Source organism: Schistocerca piceifrons, chromosome X (genome assembly GCF_021461385.2).
Source record: "Schistocerca piceifrons isolate TAMUIC-IGC-003096 chromosome X, iqSchPice1.1, whole genome shotgun sequence".
Taxonomy (NCBI): Eukaryota; Metazoa; Arthropoda; class Insecta; order Orthoptera; family Acrididae; genus Schistocerca; species Schistocerca piceifrons.
In genome coordinates this window covers 336,633,314-336,658,342 of record NC_060149.1, presented here as the reverse complement: position 1 = coordinate 336,658,342, position 25,029 = coordinate 336,633,314, and the positions used below count along the sequence as shown (strand labels likewise).

At 43.1% G+C, this 25,029-nt stretch overlaps 1 protein-coding gene across 1 annotated transcript in view; it reads right to left on the bottom strand.

Moving 5' to 3' along the window:
- The window catches only part of LOC124723141 (plasma membrane calcium-transporting ATPase 3), a 720,425-nt gene that overhangs the window by 477,428 nt on the left and 217,968 nt on the right, over positions 1-25,029 (bottom strand). The window contains exon 2 of the mRNA XM_047248331.1: positions 4,814-4,882. The gene's annotated coding sequence lies outside the window, so the exon portion shown is untranslated. The remainder of the gene's footprint in view (positions 1-4,813; positions 4,883-25,029) is intronic.

The following is a 25,029-nucleotide window of genomic DNA, read 5'->3' as shown; positions in this document are numbered from 1 at the left end:
TTAGAAAAAAAATCGGAGGCCTTAGAATTTGAATGTACCCCGTATCGTATGGCAGCGAAACTTGCTAGATATGCTAACGCGTTAATGCGGAACCGATTTACATTAGAAAACAAAGTAGTTCCAACTGTGGCCACCAGATTCAAACCTGTTGGTGTACACTGTTTGTATGAGGGTATGACATCCACAATGTCATTTGACAAGCCATAAAGTGAGTGAACAATATCGCTATCTCGAAGAGTAGCCGTGCGCTCTTAGTGAAACTGTTTTATGTGAACGGCAGCGATTACATTGCCGACTGAAAAGTCTGAGGAGAGGTACAACTTCATTAAGTGGTTTAAAGAAGATGATAATGAAATTCGAAAACACGAGTGGGCTTGGAGTGACACCTGGAAGAGGAAGGCGTCCTATCCCGGTGGAAGTTGTTGACGCAGTTGTTGCTGTACTGACCGTACAGCATGTGCCCCGGGTAGTGTTAGCGCTCCAGCAGTGTCACGTGAATTGTCCATCCGATGGTCAACAGTATGCAAAGTTTTGCGGTCTATTTTACATTGGTACGCGTACGAAATCCAGACGGCGCAACAACTGAAACCTCATGATCTGCAACAATGATCTCGATTTGCTCTTCGGTTTCTGGCACGGACGGAAGTTGACGACATGTGGCCGGGGAACATTCTATGGAGTGACGAGACAAATTTTACACTACGGAGTACATTCAATATACAATCCGCCAGGGTACGGCACGGTAGCTCAGCATGTTCGGTCAGAGGACTAGTTGCCCCCTGTAGTAAAAAAACTGAGTGAACGGATTAATGATGAACTTGAACAGGTGTCATGGGACGTCCGCCCCGAACAAATGGAAGGAACAGTTACAAATAAAATGAGATCAATAAAAAAAAGAGCGCTAATGCACTACTTCCTGGACTCGGGTAGGCGCGCCGGCCCCGGATCGAATCCGCCCGGCGGATTAACGACAAGGGCCCGTATGCCGGCCAGCCTGGATGTGGTTTTTAGGCGCTTTTCCACATCTCGCTAAGTGAATACCGAGCTGGTCCCCACGTTTCGCCTCAGTTACAAGACTAACAGACATTTGCAAACTTTCGCACTCTTCCATGGCTTACACTAGACCCAGACAGATGGTGTACACTACTTGCGTCCCAGGGGGTTCGGGGTGGCGGCAGGAAGGGCATCTGGTCACCCTCTGCAACCAACACTGCCAAATCCGTAATAACAAGGCCGACCCCGCGTTGAAGAGGGACAAAGGCCGAAGGAAAAGTGCTGTGAATGTACAGAACTGCCGAATCGGGGGTACTGTTAAACTGCAGTCGTCGTTGGTCCCGTTCTTGCAGGACCTTTTTCCGGCAGCAGCGACGTCGGAAATTTGATGTTTTACCGGATTCCTGATATTCACGGTACACTCGTGAAATGTTAATACGGGAAAATCCCCACTTCATCACTATCTGGGAGATGTTGTGTCCCATCACTCGTGCACCGATTATAACACCACGTTCAAATTCACTTAAATCTTGATAACCTGCCATTGCAGCAGCAGTAATCGCTCTAACAACAGCGTTAAACACTTGTTGTCTTGTATAGGCGTTGCCGACCGCAACACTGTATTCTGCCTGTTTATACAGGGTGTTACAAAAAGGTACGGCCAAACTTTCAGGAAACATTCCTCACACACAAAGAAAGAAAATATGTTATGTGGACATGTGCCCGGAAACGCTTACTTTCCATGTTAGAGCTCATTTTATTACTTCTTTTCAAATCACATTAATCATGGAATGGAAACACACAGCAACGGAACGTACCAGCGTGACTTCAAGCACTATGTTACAGGAAATGTTCAAAATGTCCTCCGTTAGCGAGGATACATGCATCCACCCTCCGTCGCATGGAATCCCTGATGCGCTGATGCAGCCCTGGAGAATGGCGTTTGTATGACAGCCGTCCACAATACGAGCACGAAGAGTCTCTACATTTGGTACCGGGGTTGCGTAGACAAGAGCTTTCAAATGCCCCCATAAATGAAAGTCAAGAGGGTTGAGGTCAGGAGAGCGTGGAGGACATGGAATTGGTCCGCCTCTACCAATCCATCGGTCACCGGATCTGTCGTTGAGAAGCGTACGAACACTTCGACTGAAATGTGCAGGAGCTCCATCGTGCATGAACCACATGTTGTGTCGTACTTGTAAAGGCACATGTTCTAGCAGCACAGGTAGAATATTCCGTATGAAATCATGATAACGTGCTCCATTGAGCATAGGTGGAAGAACGAAACTATAATGAGCTCTAACATGGAAATTAAGCGTTTCCGGACACATGTCCACATAACATCTTTTCTTTATTTGTGTGTGAGGAATGTTTCCTGGAAGTTTGGCTGTACCTTTTTGTAACACCCTGTATATCTCTGTATATGAATGCACATGCCTATACCAGTTTCTTTGGCGTTTCAGTGTACATGTATGTGTGGTGTCTGTTCTGTCACATATATAGCATGCAGCTGATAACTGAAAAGTTCACACACTCGATTGCTGTAAATCTCCCTCTAATAACGAAGGGTGCTAGTTGTTATGTGAAAAGCCTGTCTGCTAATAATTCCATTTTTAAGTACCATTGTTAACAGACAGTCGATCAAGAAGACGTGACTTGTTCAAATCATCGCTAGCAGGATACAACTGCTAGAGGTAGTCGTAGCGTTGGTGCATTAGTCGTAAAAATTTTATTTTTACTGTTATAACAGTTATTATTTGACTTTAGAATTCCTTTCCTATATAACAGTTTCTTATAATTGGGACCATCAACGTTGATAGAGAAGATCTACCAAGAGCTGAAAAATTTAAGTACGACGGTTCTACAATTTATAGCGATGGCCATCTTACAAACGAGGTCAACGCAAGGACACAGGCAGCATGGATAAAGTGGCGAAGGACAAAAGGCGTCACCTGTGATTGTCGGAGTAAGAATAATCTGAAGTCAAAGATCTACCTGACTGTCATCAGTCCTGTTGCTCTCTACGGCACCGAGTGTTGCTCAGCTACAAAAGAGGCAGAACGACGATTAGCGGTTATGGAGACTAAGATGCTTAGACGGACGCGTGACACTACTCGACAGGATCAAGGCTCGAATCACTCTACCAGAGATCATTTCGGGGTCGCACGGACCCAAAGAAAATGCGGCAAAGCCGTCTGCGATGGTATGGACACGCGCTGGCCGCATAGGACGATACCACTGTAAAGGCAACATACGCAGTGGAAGTCATGGGAAAGAGACCCAAGGGACGAGCTAGCTGCAGCTACTCTGCACAACGACCTGGAAGCTGTAAATATTCATCCAGATCTGGCCCACGATGGAACGAAACGGAGACAGCGAATCCACATAGCTGACCATGCCGCCAGGCAGCACAAAAGCTAAATGAAAAGAAGAAGATTATAACTGAGAAGACTAGAATGAAATGTATCCATAGTTTCTTGCTGGGGCACACGGCCTATAGTAACACCAATGCCGTATGCTATGCAAAAAACAGTAATAAAAAAATAAAACAAGTGTCGCATTGTTCTGGACCACAGATCACTACAGGAAGAATATCAAACGATTGTGTGCCTTTTTCTGATATACTGCTTAACATTCTGTGGATGGTTACCTGATAGCTGTAGCCCTAAAAATTCTGCACTCCCCACTGTCGCATGATCAGAGCTGCGTTGATTTCTGTGAGACTGTTGTCGGAAGCCTCTGCAGCAACATTTGCCAGTAGTTGGAAAGGGAAGAATCTGCGTGACCTCTGGGTATCCTTCGACGTTACTTACGGTCATGTTATGCTCTTTATCCGACTTTCTCTGAAACTGAGGATCACTTGCGCTAGTTCCTGTACAGTCAGGTATTGATTACCACAGAAAATTGATGTAATGCAAAGACAATCCATCAGCTACCCGTCTCTGAGGCAAAATTTTCACGAACGTTAGTCGTTAGGTGTAAGCGATGGTCCACCAGACTGCTCAACATGCATACAGCTTCTTCAAAAATAATAGTTTTTCATGAAAACGTTTGACGTCTCATATTCCTATCAAATATCAAGGATTTTACAACGTATCATTAGTGTGATACGTGAAAGCTACTAAAATATTGACAGGAAACATCCAGAAAGCATGAATTTATCAGCCAGTTTTATCACAATGAAATTGACAATGAGTACCAGTAAGCAATTCTGTAATTAATGAACGAAGTGTTAATTCACGAGTATTATCTTAAACTACCAATCAACTACAGACGTATGAAGATGCAACACAAAACCGTAGTTAAAGAAGAATAATGGGGCTGCTACTATCCATGCTACGTAATAGGGAAACACAAGTACACAGATTCACCGCTAAGTGCAAAACTTAACTGCTAGAAGATGTTTAAGCTCGAAGTTAATTATTAGACTCAAGAATATGAATGTGATACAATTGTGGCCTCCGAACGGGGTGGCGCAGTGGTTAGCACACTAGACTCGCATTCGGCAGGACGTCCGGCCATTTTGATTTAGGTTTTCTGTGATTTCCCTAAATCGCTTCAGGCAAATGCTGGATGGTTGCTCTGAAAGGGCACAACCGCCGTCTTTCCCCATCCTTTCCTAATCAGATAGGACCGATGACCACGCTGGTTGGTCCCTTCCCACAAATCTACCAACCAACCAACTGTGGCTACGAATAACGATTCTCCATAAATAATTCTTTCAGATTACTCACTGAATATCATAAACAACGAATTTTTACTTCATATTTAGTTAAAATTTCAATGATAATTTAAGAAAGTTCTCAATGAGGGTACTTACCTTTTGACCAAATGAAGTGTACGACAGGGAGAATGACGAAATGTCTTGCCCTCGAGCTACGAGCTTAGCCTGGAAAAGTAAAAGGATAACCATATCAGACAAAGCTGCAGATGACGAAGAAATTGATGAAATGTATGATGAGATAAAAGAAATTATTCAGGTAGTGAAGGGAGACGAAAATTTAATAGTCATGAGTGACTGGAATTCGTCAGTAGGAAAAGGGAGAGAAGGTAACATAGTAGGTGAGTATGGATTGGGGATATGAAATGAAAGAGGAAGCCGCCTGGTAGAATTTTGCGCAGAGCATAACTTAATCATAGCTACCACTTGGTTCAAGAATAATGAAACAAGGTTGTGTACATGGAAGAACCCTGGGGATACTAAAAGGTATCAGATAGATTATATAATGGTAAGACAGAGATTTGGGAACCAGGATTTAAATTATAAGACATTTCCAGGGGCAGATGCAGACTCTGACCACAATCTATTGGTTATGAACTGTAGATTAAAACTGAAGAAACTGCAAAAAGGTGGGAACTTAAGGAGATGGGACCTGGATAAACTGAAAGAACCAGAGGTTGTACAGAGTTTCAGGGAGAGCATAAGGGAAATACAGTAGAAGACGAATGGGTAGCTTTGAGGGATGAAATAGTGAAGGCAGCAGAGGGTCAAATAGGTAAAAAGACGAGGGCTCGTAGAAACCCTTGGGTAAGAGAAGAAATATTGAATTTAATTGATGAAAGGAGAAAATATAAAAATGCAGTAAATGAAGCAGGCAAAAAGGAATACAAACGTCTCAAAAATGATAGCGACAGGAAGTGCAAAATGGCTAAGCAGGGATGGCTAGAGGACAAATGTAAGGATGTTGAGGCTTATCTCACTAGGGGTAAGATAGATACTGCTTACAGGAAAATTAAAGAGACCTTTGGAGAAAGGAGAACCACTTGCATGAATATCAAGAGCTTTGATGGAAACCCAGTTCTAAGCAAAGAAGGGAAAGCAGAAAGGTTGAAAGAGTATATAGAGGGTCTACACAAGGGTGACGTACTTGAGGACAATATTATGGAAATGGAAGAGGATGTAGATGAAGATGAAATGGGATATATGATACTGCGTGAAGAGTTTGACAGAGCACTGAAAGACCTGAGTCGAAACAAGGCCTCCGGAGTAGACGAAATTCCATTAGAACTACTGACGGCCTTGGGAGAGCCAGTCCTGACAAAACTCTACCATCTGGTGAGCAAGATGTATGAGACAGGCGAAATACCCTCCGACTTCAAGAATAATATAAAAATTCCAATCTCAAAGAAAGCAGGTGTCGACAGATGTGAAAATTACCGAACTATCAGTTTAATAAGTCACAGCTGCAAAATACTAACGCGAATTCTTTACAGACGAATGGAAAGACTGATAGAAGCCAAACTCGGGGAAGATCAATTTGGATTCAGTAGAAATGTTGGAACACTATCAGTTTAATAAGTCACAGCTGCAAAATACTAACGCGAATTCTTTACAGACGAATGGAAAAACTGATAGAAGCCAAACTCGGGGAAGATCAATTTGGATTCAGTAGAAATGTTGGAACACGTGAGGCAATACTGACCCTACGACTTATATTAGAAGAAAGATTAAGGAAAGGCAAACCTACGTTTCTAGCATTTGTAGACTTGGAGAAAGCTTTTGGCAATGTTGATTGGAATACTCTCTTTCAAATTGTGAAAGTGGCAGGGGTAAAATACAGGGAGTGAAAGGCTATTTACAATTTGTACAGGAAGCAGATGGCAGTTATAAGAGTCGAGGGGTATGAAAGGCAAGCAGTGGTTGGGAAGGGAGTGAGACAGGGTTGTAGCCTATCCCCGATGTTATTCAATCTGTATATTGAGCAAGCAATAAAGGAAACAAACGAAAAGTTCGGAGTAGGTATTAAAATCCATGGAGAAGAAATAAAAACTTTGAGGTTCGCCGATGACATTGTAATTCTGTCAGAGACAGCAAAGGACTTGGAAGAGCAGCTGAACGGAATGGACAGTGTCTTGAAAGGAGGGTACAAGATGAATATCAACAAAAGCAAAGCGAGAATAATGGAATGTAGTCGAAATAAGTCGGGTGATGCTGAGGGAATTAGATTAGGAAATGAGACACTTAAAGTAGTAAAGGAGGTTTGCTATTTGGGCAGCAAAATAACTGACGATGGTCGAAGTAGAGAGGATATAAAATGTAGACTGGCAATGGCTAGGAAAGCGTTTCTGAAGAAGAAAAATTCGTTAACATCGAGTATAGATTTAAATGTCAGGAAGTCGTTTCTGAAAGTATTTGTATGGAGTGTAGCCATGTATGGAAGTGAAACGTGGACGATAAATAGTTTAGACAAGAAGAGAATAGAAGCTTTCGAAATGTGGTGCTACGGAAGAATGCTGAAGATTAGATGGGTAGATCACATAACTAATGAGCAGGTATTGAACAGAATTGGGGAGAAGAGGGGCATGTGTCACAACTTGATTAGAAGAAGGGATCGTTTGGTAGGACATGTGCTGAGACATCGAGGGATCACCAATTTAGTATTGGAGGGCAGCGTGGAGGGTAAAAATCGTAGATGGAGACCAGGAGATGAATACACTAAGCAGATTCAGAACGATGTAGGCTGCAGTAGGTACTGGGAGATGAAGAAGCTTGCACGGGATAGAGTAGCATGGAGAGCTGCTTCAAACCAGTCTAAGGACTGAAGACTACAACACAACATCTGACATAGTACATTTCATCGACTAGTTTGGTATTAAGTTACGAGGAAAACACATTTCCTCTTCGTCCTTTTTCATACTCTCTTTTCTTTCCCTCCCCCCCCCCCCCCCCCCACAATCTCTGTCTCTCTCTCTCTCTCTCTCTCTCTCACTCTCTCTCTCACACACACACACACACACACACACAAACAAACAACAAAACACATACACACATACAATTGCATAAAGGTCTCAAAAATTTCTAAAATTAAATTTAAACCTGCATGAACAGAATTGTACTACTACATAGATATTTAAGAATTATAAGAACAGACACATTTCGCTGAAAAATTATTTATACTCTTAACGTACACATAAAACTTCAGCCGCTGAATGTTAATGTAATACGCGAAGAGGTTTCCAAGCCTATAGCTGTGTCTTTCATAACAAAAGAATTGGATTCGTAAGTAAATAGAACTAATACAGACGCCTAGAATAACGTGAATCGAAATAAAAAAGGCTCCAGTAATAGTAACGAGAAAGAAGCCACCTGCAACATTACTTACATCTAATGATCATTTTTTTTTAAATACGATCAAACGGGACGACACTGCCCAATAGATATTTTGCGCAGTTACTAGCCCTTGTTAATGACATCACACGAATCTGTGTTCGAAACATCCATCAAATTGACTGTGAGCCTGCTTCACGCTATAGTCTAAATAACTGTATTTATTAACCTGATATAAGACATTTGACCAATTTCATTCGGTCAATAGAATGTCAGTCACTCACTACGGTACAGTCATATGGTAAATGTGGTTGAAATGTCGGATAGGGCATAAAATTACGCTATTAAATGATTATGAGTGCTTAATCACTTGGTTGTTGGTCTCTGAAACTACTAAGTACCTTTCTCTTTGTAAGTGAGGATCATGTGATAATCATAATACACTCCTGGAAATGGAAAAAAGAACACATTGACACCGGTGTGTCAGACCCACCATACTTGCTCCGGACACTGCGAGAGGGCTGTACAAGCAATGATCACACGCACGGCACAGCGGACACACCAGGAACCGCGGTGTTGGCCGTCGAATGGCGCTAGCTGCGCAGCATTTGTGCACCGCCGCCGTCAGTGTCAGCCAGTTTGCCGTGGCATACGGAGCTCCATCGCAGTCTTTAACACTGGTAGCATGCCGCGACAGCGTGGACGTGAACCGTATGTGCAGTTGACGGACTTTGAGCGAGGGCGTATAGTGGGCATGCGGGAGGCCGGGTGGACGTACCGCCGAATTGCTCAACACGTGGGGCGTGATGTCTCCACAGTACATCGATGTTGTCGCCAGTGGTCGGCGGAAGGTGCACGTGCCCGTCGACCTGGGACCGGACCGCAGCGACGCACGGATGCACGCCAAGACCGTAGGATCCTACGCAGTGCCGTAGGGGACCGCACCGCCACTTCCCAGCAAATTAGGGACACTGTTGCTCCTGGGGTATCGGCGAGGACCATTCGCAACCGTCTCCATGAAGCTGCGAAAGGTGGATATACACTGTACTAGTGTCGACATTGTGCATGCTCTGTTGCCTGTGTCTATGTGCCTGTGGTTCTGTCAGTGTGATCATGTGATGTATCTGACCCCAGGAATGTGTCAATAAAGTTTCCCCTTCCTGGGACAATGAATTCACGGTGTTCTTATTTCAATTTCCAGGAGTGTAGTTGTATTATGACTCAGTACACAAAAGTAGAATCTGTGTGACTGTGACTTTTTTAATTGCATTGTATTCTAGATTCATTGTAAGTACAAAGGGCGGCATCTATCTTCTGTCATCTCGACCACCATAAAAGAGAACCAGCATTCGTTACGTGGTCACGCTCACATGAGGAGACTGCGTATTTGACACTGAGGAAATTCCCTTAGTCTTCAGCCAAATGGCAGACAAAGAGAAAGCCTGTAAAATCCCAGAAAGTAAGTAGATGATAGATTTTCGGTCCTACGTGATGACTTTTGATGTTGTTGTTGTTGTTGTGGACTTCAGTCCTGAGACTGGTTTGATGCAGCTCTCCATGCTACTCTATCCTGTGCAAGCTGCTTCATCTCCAAGTACCTACTGCAGCCTACATCCTTCTGAATCTGATTAGTGTACTCATCTCTTGGTCTCCCTCTACGATTTTTACCCTCCACACTGCCCTCCAGTACTAAATTGGTGATCCCTTGATGTCTCAGAACATGTCCTACCAACCGATCCCTTCTTCTAGTCAAGTTGTGCTACAAACTCCTCTTCTCCCCAATTCTATTCAGTACCTCCTCATTAGTTATGTGATCTACCCATCTAATCTTCAGCATTCTTCTGTAGCACCACATTTCGAAAGCTTCTATTCTCTTCTTGTCTAAACTATTTATCGTCCATGTTTCACTTCCATACATGGCTACACTCCATACAAATACTTTCAGAAACGACTTCCTGACACTTAAATCAATACTCGATGTTAACAAATTTCTCTTCTTTAGAAACGCTTTCCTTGCCATTGCCAGTCTGCATTTTATATCCTCTCTACTTCGACCATCATCAGTTATTTTGCTCCCCAAATAGCAAAACTCCTTTACTACTTTAAGTGTCTCATTTCCTAATCTAATTCCCTCAGCATCACCCGACTTAGTTCGACTACATTCAATTATCCTCGTTTTGCTTTTGTTGATGTTCATCTTATACCCTCCTTTCAAAACACTGTCCATTCCGTTCAACTGCTCTTAATAGAGAAGACGAAAAATATTGTGACTGAATATTGCTCGCCCCCCCCCCCCCCCCTCCTAACACAAGTCCACCGACCACCACAACCATCGTGGAGAGGGTGAGACAGATGTTAGCGTGGAAGTGGTAGTAGCACAGGACGGGTTGTGACATTTTGGGTGAATCGATAAGAGGGCCGTCGCATACATGATTTGTCTCTCCAGAGCCGCCGACTGCTAGGGGCAGAACGCACCGTTCACAGCACCACTGCTTTAAATAAGCAAATGGTTCAAATGGCTCTGAGCACTATGGGACTTAACTTCTGAGGTCATCAGTCCCCTAGAACTTAGAACTACTTAAACCTAACTAACCTAAGGACATCACACACATCCATGCCCGAGGCAGGATTCGAACCTGCGACCGTAGCGGTCGCACGCCTCCAGACTGTAGCGCCTAGAACCGCTCGGCTACTCCGGCCGGCGGCTTTAAATAAGCAGTTCCGTCATATGTGCCACCCGTTGTGCAGCGAAAATATAAGCAGCTACGCGTGCATCGTTGCCCAGAAGAATTTTTCAGTAGTGTCTCACGCCAGTAATGTCTCTGAGACCGAACTGAGAGTGCTATCGTGTTACACATATTACTGCTGGTGAGAAGAAGAACGTAAGACAGCAAAAAGCATACGTCTGTTCTGGACTGTCATGGTCTTATGTTGATTACTCCCTTGGAAAGCTAATCGTTGATGGAACTGGAATTTGGAATAACAATTTTTCTCGCCTAAATTAGTCGCGTACTCGCTTTCATCGAAATTCCTGGACTCAGTTGCCCTGCTGGTATAGTTTCATGAGTACTGGATTTCAATGTGTGTAAAATGGCGCAATTTCCTGACAGATGAAAACGATCTGCTATGTCAGGGGGCGAACCTAGACCCTTGCCTTTCGCCGTCAATGATCTTAACAACTGGTCTACCTAAGCAGGCCTCAGGGCTCATCTCGGAGTTTCAGTGCGTCAGTACTTTTCTTCTACGTTCCAAATTTCACCAAGGCTGAACTGCATGCTTCGCCACACTAGCAGTTCTCTGTGGATTAAGAAAGCATGGAATGGCTTAGCCGCAAACTCTTGGTGGTCGCCGAAACGAATCTTTCTCTTCGCATGAGAGGAGAGTGCACTGTTCTGGTACTACCTAACAAATTAAAAATGTGTACTCGTTCAGCAACTTGCGCAGAAGAACCTATATCGAATTTGGAAGTAAAAGAGACAGACAGATAAACGATTTGAGTGAGACTCTGAATAGCTCAACTGATAAGAGCACATTGCTGAAATCTCGGTATGCGTCCCAGTCCGCCACAAAGCAGTAACCGGGTGGGTTGTATCTGCCGATATCGGATATTGGTTTTGATCTGTGGCGAAAGGTTGCTGTGGCGTGTGACGCAATATTTGTGCGAACACAGATATAACAGAACCTCGAAAATATTTACTTTGCTCCTTTATTATTTTTGGGCTTTAGGTTGTGGTGACAAACTGATCTGTAGCATAGCCCATGGCTAGGTTAGCCTGAAAGGTGACAGTTTAGTTTTGAGCCGACAAAGCAAACGAATATGATACAACGAGAAAAAAAATTCTAGTTATGGCGCGTATTTTACCTACATTGAATTTCGGTGAGCGATGAAGGCTCGATAGTTTGATAACATTATGGAGCAAAGTAGACGAGTGGTATCGGGAGCTTCAGTATTTCCCTTCAGTCTCTCACGAAGTTTAGTATAATGTAGCTTCCGTTGCGGGGAAAACATTCATTCTGGGAACAAGATATTCTGTGTGTTTCTAAAAACTCCCACATCTAAAACTCTCACATCAAGCACATCAATTGCAGCCGGGTTTTGCTCAGTGGACTAGTGTACTAGAATGAAAAAGAAAAACGGTTTTGTTATGTTCGAAACGCGCTCCGACTTACTTTTATTCAGTGTAACGTAGTATGGCATTCAAGCCACTTATTGCGTCAAGAAATCTAAAATTAGCGTGAATTATGATTAGGAAATATGAAAATATGCCTTTTAATTTTTATACGGCTCAAATGTACTGCTAATGGAGACAGCGCAAGTACCTTAGTGTCCCATTCGCATCGAGTTATGGTTGGAATCGCCGAAAACCTTACATATAAAAAATTTTGGAAGATTTTGAAGAACTTGCAGTGTTTCCATCGAAATGCACAGTGCTGTCATAGTACTGGGTGGTTATAATAAAAATGCAGCTACTCACAGAGGTCCACTGTGGGCTGTAGTTATCGTATGGCAGCGAAACGTGATAGATATGCTAATGCGTTAATGCTAAACCGATTTACGCTGGAAAAAATTAGCCCCCATTTCGGCCACCAGGGGAAAATCTGGGGCTGTACAGCGCAACGTTGACGCCTTCGGTGCTTATATTGAACAAATTTGTAAAACTCCGCTGCGCCCGCCCCAAGCCGGGGGCCTCACCAGACAAGAGGTGTGGAAGGGGGAGGGGGAGGAGTAACAACCTTGTTAAAAAAAAAACAAGGCTCACCTGGCCCTGGTGATAGTACCTTGTGAGGGCTCCCTGCTAGGACTACAATGACGGCCGCGGTGGCCGAGCGGTTCTAGGCGATTCAGTCCGGAACCGCGCGACTGCTACGGTCGCAGGTTCAAATCCTACCTCGGGCATGGATGTGTGTGATGTCCTTAGGTTAGTTAGGTTTAAGCAGTTCTAAGTTCTAGGGGACTGATGACCTCAGATGATAAGTCCCATAGTGCTCAGAGCCATTTGAACCACTTTTAGGACTACAGTGAAGACCTCAACGGTAGGAAGGCGGAGGGAATAGTTCTCGGTACGGTGGAACTAGCGGAAGAGGCAACCAAAGCAAAAATCTACTTGGCCTTTGTCTTGAAACAAGCGGCTAAGTGGTTAGCGTCTGTCCACCAGTAGCAGTTACTTCTGTAAAATATCTGTGAGTATGCGTACGGAACGATTTGAAGTGGAATGATCATATAAAATTAATTGCTGGTAAGGCGGGTGCCAGGTTGAGAGTCATTCGGAAATTCCTTAGAAAATGTGGTCCATCAGCAAAGGAGGTAGCTTACAAAACACTCGTACCAGGTCAGGTTGACAGAGGAGATAGAGAAGATCCAAAGAAGAGCGGCGCGTTTCGTCACAGGGTTATTTGGTAGGCGTGATAGCGTTACGGAGATGTTTAGCAGACTCAAGTGGCAGACTCTGCAAGAGAGGCGCTCTGCCCCGCGGTGTAGCTTGCTGTCCAGGTTTCGAGAGGGTGCGTATCTGTATGAGGTATCGAATATATTTTTTCCCCCTACTTATACCTCCCGAGGAGATCACGAATGTAAAATTAGAGAGATTCGAGCGCGCACAGAGGCTTTCCGGCAGTCGTTCTTCCCGCGAACCATACGCGACTGAACAGGAAAGGGAGGTAATGACAGTGACACGTAGAGTGCCCTCCCCCACACAGCGTTGGGTGGCTTGCGGAATATAAATGTAGATGTAGATGTAGTGCGGCTGAAAACCGTTCCTCGGAGCTAACAACCTCGAGTAGAATCCTTAGGGGCTTGTTCCCCTAACCCAACAAACAATCAACAATGGTTACGCACCTTGTAAGAGATTTTACCCCAGAGAGTAAACAGTCTCAAATTTGTAAGGAAATTAAATGTAGGCATTCGGATTCTGGGGGCCTACAGCAATGTGCGAAGGATGAGTCGAAGCATCCTGAAACTTGCCTTAAGCAAGCAACAAATAAAATTAAACACGAAAATATAAACTATTTGGCAACTTTCAACGTAAACTCACTTCTAAAAACAGGAAAACTTCAAACGTTAATAAATTTTATAAAACAGAAAAATATAATAACAGCACTCCAAGAAACAAGGTATACTGATGAACATTCATTTGATTCAGAGGGATTCAGAATCTTCAACGGGAAACTGGGAAAGAGAGTTATGAAGACTATACCCCAATTTTTAACAGGATTCATTGTAAACCAAAATACATTAAACTCAATAGTAGAATTTAAATCTATCAATGAAAGACTTTCAACATTAACCTTCAAATCAGTAATTAAACTGTATACCATTGTAAATACACATGCACCAACAAATGAGAAAAACAGAACACAAAAAGAACAAACAGAATTTTTTTGGCAGGAACTGTCAAACACCTTAGACCAGATTTCATTCAAAAACACAATAATATTACTGGGAGACTTTAATGTTCAAATCGGCAAAGAACGCCACCACCGATCCATAGTAGGCAAATTCCCTGCCCATAAAAGAACCAACGCAAATGCAGAAAGACTTATTAGTTTATGCAGAGAACATGACATAGTCCTAAAATCTACATTTTTTTCAAAGAACTCCCTAGGAAACAAACTACATGGGTATCCCCGAATCCAGTATGTGGGGAGAGACAACTTGACCGTGTTGCTAGAAGCAGACAGTCTACATCAGAGATACTCAATGTAACAGTTACTAAGAGTGCATGTTTAGATTCAGATCACTATCTATCTATCGTTAAATTCAAAATTAGGCCAATATATAAAAGAAACAGCCAATATCAACCTAAATAGTTTGCCACTCAGAAATTAACTAAAGCAGATAATTTCAGGACACTTTTGGAAAAGAGAACACCTAAAACATGGGAACAACTTCAAAAAGACTTAGTACAGACAGCAGAAGAAACCATTCTCCTTACCAAAAAATGGAAACATGCCTGGTGGAATGATGAGTGTGACGAACTAATCCTAACAGGGCAAGGAGCTTGGAACATATGGAATGCAAATAAAAATGATAAAAATAGGAACTCCCTAAAAGAAGCCCGGAAGCAAGCATCAAAAGGCCTTAAAAAGATCAAAGTAGAAATACATGAAAGATCAGCTAGCATCAACAGACTTCAACTTCAAACAGAACAATGCTAGGGATTTTCACAAAACTTTCAAAAGTAGCTTAAAGAAATACACTCCACCTAGTCTATTTTTCACGGACCCAAAAACGCAGAAAACTGCATATAATAGCACATAGAACTATAGAATACTTACCGAAAACTTTGAAGAACTACATAACTGTGATCCACCGAAAGGTTTAATTTCGATATTGTAAACCCAACACCACCTGACTCAAAGCCGCCAACCGCAGAAGAAATAAAAGAAATCATAAAAGACCTTAAAAATAATAAACCTGGAGAGGATAATATAGTTGCTTAACTATTGAACTACTCTAGTGACAACATGATACAATGTCTATCAGAAATACTCAAAGAAATCTGGACAACACACAGCTCACCATCAGAATGGACATCTGCACTAATACATCTACTACATGAAAACGGGAAGAAAGACCCTAGCAATTATAGGGGACTCTCCCTCTTACTAGTGACCTATAAGTTCTTGTCTAAGGTGCTTTTAAAAAGAGCAGAAGAAATATTTGACAAACAACTAGGAAAGTATCAGGCTGTATTGGGGAAGGTAAGGTCATGCGCAGAACAAATATTAAACATAAAGAACATAATAGAAATGAGGAAAATCAGGAACTTAAAATATATAATTACTTTTGTGGATTTTAGAAAAGCCTATTATTCAATTGACTGAAATACACTGCTTGATATCTTAAAGGAATTGTGACTCGATACCAAAACAACTGAAATAATTAAAGCAACTTTGAAAAACACAAAATCGAAAGTAAAATTTAGGGGAGAGCTCTCAAAATCGTTTGAAATAAAGTCAGATGTCCGACAGGCAGATGGTTTGCCACCTGTGCTTTTCAATTGTGTGTTAAGAAGGTAGTTAGAGAATGGAGGAAGGCAATCAATGGCCATCAATACTAAAGGGATTCATCGAGGAAGAAATGCAAACAAGATAACTGTCGACTGTTTAGCCTTCGCAGATGACATGGCATTGACTACAGATTCGCTAGATAATGCCCAAGAACAGATAAGAGAACTGATAAAACAAGCAGCCAAAGTAGGACTACAAATATCCTTTGAAAAAACAGAGTTCATGACAAACATCTGTGACGCTCCTCAAAATATTGCAGTTGACAACAATACAATACACAAAACAGATTCCTTTAAATACCTAGGAGAATGGATTACATGAAATGCAAAAGAAAAGACAGCTATAGAAACTAGAGTGCACGAAATGGAATGAGTGTTTCATATGACCAAAACCGTGTATAATAAAAAATCCTTGTCCTGGAACACGAAATTAAGACACTACCAATCAGTGGCCAGACCTGAAGCTCTGTATGCGGCAGAAACACTTAAACTAACAAGAAATGGACATCTTGAGAAACTAGAGAAGGCGAAAGAAGAATTTTGAGGAAAATACTGGGAGCTAAAAGAAACGATATGCTGAATACAGGTTAAGACCAAACAGAGAGCTATACTTGAAAACTGTAAAACTAACTGATGTAATGAGGAAGAGAAGACTAGTTTTCTGGACATATATTCAGAATGGATAACAACAGACTAACCAAGCGGATATTCACATTACTCAATAGCTACAAATCCAAGCCCGCATGGTTCATAGAGACTGAAAAGGTCATGGAAAACGCTGGAATTACACGAGACACAGTATAAAACAGAACACATTTCAGAAAGGCAATTCAAAAGGCAGAATTTCAGGAGGGAAAGAAAAAACAATTAGACGAAAGTGGACTCAAAAATAAAGGGAACAACACTCTAAAAGGATGAGGGAAATTTGGAAACTAAGGAAATCTAATAAAATGAAGAGTAGCCAAAGATGATTCATCGTACCCTCCAGATGGGTTATTAGAAAGAATAAGAGGAAGAACAAATTTGTAAGCAACGGTAAAATCAGCATTATGCCTTTCTCACTTGTTTGACATTTTTTTCTGCTCATATCCTGTTCCTAATCTACTACACATGGGAACATTTCTATACGTCTTTCTTGCATTCACAGCGCCAGATTTTCACCTTGTGGCCAAAATTTAAACTCGTAATTTTTCCTGCGTAAATCGGTTCCGCATTAGAATATCTATCAAATTTCGCTGCCATACGACGATCGCAGCCCACACTGAACTTTTGTAACTGCAAGTTAATTGTAATCACTTAGTATAATCGCAACTCGACATATTCTACACATACGTGAAAAGTAATCGGAACTCGACATATTCTACACATACGAGAAAAGAAATAAAAGTTTGTGTTGGTTAAGAAGTGGAGGACCAGAGGAAGACAGGGTGGATGGAGCACAAGCAAGCCTGAATGACCTGATACGGTTTGCGTGGGAAGTGACTATTCCGTGCAACCTGTTCAAAGATACGGCTGACGTATGGGCGAATTGGTCTGGCCGCTCCCAGCGTTGTCGCTTCCTAACGACTCAGTATGAACGTGCAGCTCTTGCTCTTCTGTTTGCACATAATGAAAGCCTAAAAGCCTGAGATTCAAACAACCAAAAATACGGTGCAATGGCCTTCAATCTCACACTGCTCTTTCTGTTCCTTAAAACAAACGGAAATGACGGGCAAAGGGAAAAGCACCGGGATGAAGTCATTTAACACTCTCCCTGCATAAAGTTTATTTTTACTTCGGCTGACAACTCTGAATGCATAGCGTCTGTATTCATCATCGAGTAGATAGACTGCAGTAGCCATGTTTTCCTTTTTTTCTATTCCCTCTAGAGAGCTGAAGGCTACACGGCAAATGCAAAGCGTGACAAAAAAAAAGTGAATCATCCACAAGGCATAGTTAGGTGCCAGTGTAACTTCGTACACATCCACATCATCGGCGGGTACGTAAATTGTCGACACTGTGTAGCATCTTGTATCTATTGCTAGGGCGTAAGAAGCCAGCTATGCAGCCCGTTCGCTATTTCGCTTTGTGCCAAGTGAAACACGAACGCACCACTGTTTGACACTCACTCTTGAGTGTAGATGAAGCAGTCAGATGTTGCGTATCGGAAGACACAGCGACAACCAACTTCCAGCTGTTTGCGGACAGCAGCCAATTGGTTCAAATGGTTCAAATGGCTCTGAGCACTATAGGACTTAACATCTGAGGTCATCATTCCCCTAGAACTTAGAACTACTTAAACCTAACTAACCTAAGGACACCACACACATCCATGCCCGAGGCAGGATTCGAACCTGCGACCGTAGCGGTCGCGCGGTTCCAGACTGAAGTGCCTAGAACCGCTCGGCCACATCGGCCGGCAGCAGCCAATTCTCCTTATGCCAGTTCACAACAGGTACAGTCCATATCCATATTGTACTGCGTAAAATACTAAATAAAATCTTAAAAGTGTAAGGGTGATCAAAAAATTCTCGTTTGGAGGCACTACAGTCCAGAAACGGTATGCAAGTCAGGCAAAATCACCTTGAGATTTGAGGCAATCATCCCACAGACGCACCAAGTTGAAGAGACCCATTCGGTAAAACAATGTGTTCTGCTGCATGAAGAAGTCCGTACCTGCATGCTGCACGTCCTCATCCGACAGGAATCGTTGACCCTTCAAGACCTTTTTTACGGGACCGAAGGCGTGATAATCGCACGGGGAGAGATCATGACTATAGGGCGGGTGCTCGAGTGTCTCCTCTTGATTTGGCTTAACTTCCATGATATGACATGGGAACGTGGATTATCATGAAGCAGCAGCGCCCGTTGTCCCTGTTTTACAAGGTGTTTCGCCTTAATTGCACGCCATAATTTCTCCAGTATTACGCAGTAGCGTTGGCCAGTGATGGGGACACCAGGTTCTTTGAAATCAATAAGAGTGAACATCACGTTTCCAGCAGATGGTTGGCTCTTGAACTTCCTGGGACGAGGAGTCGACTTCTTGGGACGAGGGGTCGATGGATAACACCACTGTATCGTCGACACTTTCGACTCCGGTTCCCAGTAGTGGCACCAACTTTCATTGCCTGCTACAATGCGCTCAAGGAACGTGTTGCCTTCAACACTGAAACACATGTGGTGGTTCAGGCAAAAGGTAACCGATTTCCTCTTTGCTCGTTGTATCCAGCATATCCATTTATGATACATCCTTGGAACAAGTGGACCATTTCCTCTACCTAGGAAGCATACCATCATCATCATCATTTAAGACTGATTATGCCTTTCAGCGTTCAGTCTGGAGCATAGTCCCCCTAATAAAATTCCTCCATGATCCCCTATTCAGTGCTAACATTGGTGCCTCTTCTGATGTTAAGCCTATTACTTCAAAATCATTCTTAACCGAATCCAGGTACCTTCTCCTTGGCCTACCCCGACTCCTCCTACCCTCTACTGCTGAACCCATGAGTCTCTTGGGTAACCTTGCTTCTCCCATGCGTGTAACATGACCCCACCATCTAAGCCTGTTCGTCCTGACTGCTACATCTATAGAGTTCATTCCCAGTTTTTCTTTGATTTCCTCATTGTGGACACCCTCCTGCCATTGTTCCCATCTACTAGTACCTGCAATCATCCTAGCTACTTTCATATCCGTAACCTCAACCTTATTGACAAGGTAACCTGATTCCACCCAGCTTTCGCTCCCATACAACGAAGTTGGTCGAAATATTGAACGGTGCACAGATAACTTAGTCTTGGTACTGACTTCCTTCTTGCAGAAGAGAGTAGATCGTAGCTGAGCGCTCACTGCATTAGCTTTGCTACACCTCGCTTCCAGTTCTTTCACTATGTTGTCATCCTGTTCAAAAATGGTTCAAATGGCTCTGAGCACTATGGAACTTAACATTTTAGGTCATCAGTCCACTAGAACTTAGACCTACTTAAACCTAACTAACCTAAGGACATCACACACAGCCATGCCCGAGGCAGGATTCGAACCTGCGACCGTAGCAGTCCCTCGGTTCCGGACTGCAGCGCCTGGAACCGCACGGCCACCACGGCCGGCTGTCATCCTGTGAGAATAAGTACTTGAAACCGTCCACCTGTTCTAACTTTGTTCCTCCTATTTGGCACTCAATACGTTTATATCTCCTTCCCACTGACATTACTTTTGTTTTGGAGATGCTAATCTTCATACCATAGTCCTTACATTTCTGATCTAGCTCTGAAATATTACTTTGCAAACTTTCAATAGAATCTGCCATCACAACTAAGTCATCCGCATATGCGAGACTGCTTATTTTGTGTTCACCTGTCTTAATCTCACCCAGCCAGTCTACTGTTTTCAACATATGATCCATAAATAATATGAACAACAGTGGAGACAACAGTGGAGACAGGTTGCAGCCTCGTCTTACCCCTGAAACTACTCTGAACCATGGAATCAATTTACCGTCAACTCTAACTGCTGCCTGACTATCTATGTAAAGACCTTTAATTGCTTGCAAAAGTTTTCCTCCTATTCCATAATCATGTAGAACAGACAATAACTTCCTCCTAGGAACCCGGTCATATGCCTTTTCTAGATCTATAAAACATAGATACAATTCCCTGTTCCACTCGTAACAGTTCTCCATTATTTGCCGTAAGCTAAAGATCTGGTCCTGACAACCTCTAAGAGACCTAAACCCACACTGATTTTCATCCAATTTGTCCTCAACTAATACTCGCACTTTCCTTTCAACAATACCTGAGAAGATTTTACCCACAACGCTGATCAAAGAGATACCTCTGTAGTTGTTACAATCTTTTCTGTTTCCATATTTAAAGATTGGTGTGATTACTGCTTTCTTCCAGTCTGATGGAACCTGTCCCGACTCCCACGCCATTTCAATTATCCTGTGTAGCCATTTAAGACCTGACATTCCAGTGTATTTGATGAGTTCCGACTTAATTGCATCCACCCCAGCCGCTTTATTGCACTGCAATCTATTGACCATTTTCTCCACTTCCTCAAATGTGATCCTATTTCCATCATCGTTCCTGTCCCATTGTACATCGAATCTGAAACATTACTGATCGTATTTTCACTTACATTGAGTAACTCTTCAAAATATTCCCTCCATCTGCCAAGGCATCAACAGGATTCACCAGCAGTTTTCCTGACCTGTCCAAAATACTTGTCATTTCCTTCTTACCTCCCTTTTGAAGACTGCTAATTACACTCCAGAATGGTTTTCCAGCAGCTTGCCCCAAAGTCTCCAACCTGTTTCCAAAGTCTTCCCAAGATTTCTTCTTGGATGCTGTAATTATCTGTTTGGCTTTGTTTCTTTCTTCAACATAACTTTCTCTGTCTACCTGAGTTCTAGTATGTAGCCATTTATATGCCTTCTTTTTCCTTTTACGGGCTGCCTTGACTGTGTCATTCCACCAAGCTGTTTGCTTCATACTACCTTTACACACTACTGTTCCAAGACATTCTTTGTCCACTTCTAGTACGGTGTCCCTGTACCTTGTCCATTCCTTTTCCAGTGACTGCAGTTGACTACATTCAATTAACTGGTACCTTTCTGAGATCACTGTTATGTACTTGTGTCTGATTTCCTTATCCTGAAGTTTCTCCACTCTTATCCTCCTACACATGGACCTGACCTCCTGCACTTTCCGCCTCACACTACCAATTTCACTGCAGATTAAATAGTGATCAGTGTCGTCAAAGAAGCCCCTGAATACACGTGTGTCCCTCACAGCCTTCCTGAATTCCTGATCTGTTATTATATAGTCAATGAGAGATCTGGTTCCCCTGCCTTCCCAAGTATACCGGTGAATGTTCTTATGTTTAAGAAAGGAGATTGTGATTACTAAGCCCATACTGGCACAGAAATCCAAGAGTTGTTTCCCGTTCCTGTTGGCCTCCATATACTCTCCAAATTTACCCATAACCTTTTCATACCCTTCTGTTCGATTTCCAATCCTGGCATTAAAATCACCCATGAGCAGAACACTGTCCTTGTCCTTTACTCTAACCACTATATCACTGAGTGCGTCATGAAAACTATCCATCTCATCTTGATCTGTCCCTTCACAATGCGAATATACTGACACAATCCTAATTTTCTTGCTAGACACTGTCAAATCTATCCACATCAGTCGTTCGTTTACATACTTTATTGCAACTACGCTGGGTTCCATTTCTTTCCTCATGAAAATCCCTACACCCCATTGTGCTATTCCTGCTTTGACTCTTGACAGGCAGACCTTGTATTCTCCCACTTCCTCTTCTTTCTCACCCCTTACCAGAATGTCACTAACAGCTAAAACGTCCAACCCCATCTTACTTGCAGCCTCTGCCAGCTCTACCTTCTTCCCAGAGTAGCCCCCATTGATGTTAATAGCTCCCCATCTCGTTATCATTCGTTTGCCGAGTCGTATCATAGGAGTCCCCGGTTTGTCAATTACAGGTGGGACTCCGTCACCTCCAAAGGTCCGAGGCACTTTGCTCTGATTGTTGTCAGCATCATATTTAAAGTACCAGGGAAGCAGGTTGCTAGCCTTGCTTGCCCCGGGTCCCATTGAGTTTTACCCCTAACGGTTGAGGGACTAACCGGTGGATTTGGTAGTCTTTGCCGTCTGAGCACAAAGGTGGCCACGACTCAGAATATGTCCGAGGTGCCCAGCCTTATTCCAAAGTGACTGGTATCCCGACTGTCAGGACCACTTACTTGGCCACTCAACGTTGCCCGTGGTTCATGAACTAGGACATGATACCAGGAACCCACACCATACTGTCATCTAAATGCTCATCTGGAAAAGATGTGGAGAATAGATTACGTGCTGCCCATGTAGCATTTGGACGTCTTACAAAGCGTGTCTTCCTGAGTAAAGACCTAACACTGTACACCAAACTGATGGTGTACAAAGCTGTAGTCATTTCCACCCTGCTATTTGGTTGCGAAACCTGGACGTTATATTGCTGTGATCTGAAGAAACTAGAACGCTTCAACCAACAGAAGCTAAGATATATCATGAACATGAAATGGGATGACTTCATATCCAACACGGCTGCTCTTGAGAAAGCAAAAATGTATAGCATGGAAGCTCTTATTATTGGGCATCAACTCAGATGGGTCGGATATGTCCAGCGGACGAAAAATGACAGACTTCCATGCCAAATGCTGTACAGCGAAGTGAGCACAGGTAAAAGGCCACGAGGTGCCCTTCTCAAACGTTATAAGGATCAGTACAAGAAAAATCTGAAAAACGTGAACATCGATCAGAGTAACTGGTCCACAATAGCAGAAGATCGAAGTCGCTGGCGCTCAGTTACCTCAAATGCTCTTCAAAACTTGAACGTCGAAGAATGGAGAATGACAAACGCTGGAGACGTAAACTCCTCCAGGCTGAGCCACGTCCTCCACCTTCCATCAGCTGTAATGTCTGTGGCCGCCTGTTCCACGCTAGGATTGGATTGCTAAGCCATCAACGACACTTCCACGCCTGAACCGTGACAAAGGAAATCTCAGGAGAGAAACGAAAACTCGGATACGAGTATCAGCCGACGACGACGACGACGTTGTATCCACTGGTTGTAACTCTTACAATAGCCTAACTCTTGCCGGATAAGGTGTTGCATACTACCGAAGCTGATGGCTAAGTCTTTTGCTAGCACGCGAATAGTTGTGCGCTGGTACGCTCTGATCACATTATCAAACGCCCACTTATTTTCCGTAATGGATGAGGCTGGCCTCCCAGATCGACCAGCGTCTTGTGTTGAATCGTGACCATCATGGAACTTGGCGCAAAATTCTACAACGGTAGTTTCCGAAAGACATGCTGCCCCGTACACGTTCTTCATTCTCCAATAGGTGTCTACCGCTGTTTGTCCTTCGGCAGCCAAGAAAAGAATAAAAATTCGTCGGGCTATTTTCTACAACTTTGGTAATAATTTCGTTATAGTCCACGTCGGGAAGACACGAATGCCATACTAATCTCTTGCCTACAAGCCTGTGCTTATATACTAGCATAGGAGTCGCGCTATGTTTCATATACGCTACAGCAACGCCCTCAAAAGGAAACTTTTTGATCGGCCTTTATACAAACCAGTGAAGAGTAGTTCATGAAGTACAAACAGACCCTCGCAAAAGAGAAAATTATCCGACTGCGGCGCTACTTTGGCTGGAATTTATGCAAAATATAAACATATAGACGAGGAGAATAAACATGCATTAAAATCTGCTCTGCAGTGTTCTCACTATAGTCTAAGATCGCAAGTTGCAGAAGCTCTTAAAACAGAAATAAATATCTTTACTGAAAATGAATATATGAGCACTCACTTTTTACTAGAGACTCTGCTTGCATAAAAGCTACTGCAGGAAATGAGTATCAAAAATCTAAAGCACTGATCTAAGCTATGCGCTGCGTACTAATACGAGATTTAAGCGGAGTGACGTGACGTGGCCCTTCTGGTGGTTGGAAGCTACCCGTTAGTTGTCTCACAAAAAGATACGCGCTAGAATTTACTTAAAAACTTAGATTAAGTTAGTAAACACTATCCTACTCAGTAAACTATTCCTCCCTTACAGGCCATGAAGGCCCAAACGTACAGACTGGCCGCCGTGTCATCCTTGGCCCACAGGCGTCACTGGATGCGGGTATGGAGGGGCATGCGGTCAGCACACCGCTCTCCCTGCCGTATGTCAGTTTCCGAGACAGGAGCCGCTACTTCTCAATCAAGTAGGTCCTCAGTTTGCTTCACAGGGGTTGAGTACACCCCGCTTGCCAACAGTGGTCGGCAGACCGGATGGTCACCCAAACAAGTGCGCTTAACTTCGGTGATCTGACGGGAAGCGGTGTTACCACTGCGGCAAGGCCGTTGGCCACGCAGTAAAACACAGGTAAAAATCACTTCCTCGCAGAAGTACGTGAGAAACAGAAACTAAAATAAATTACTCTATATCAGAC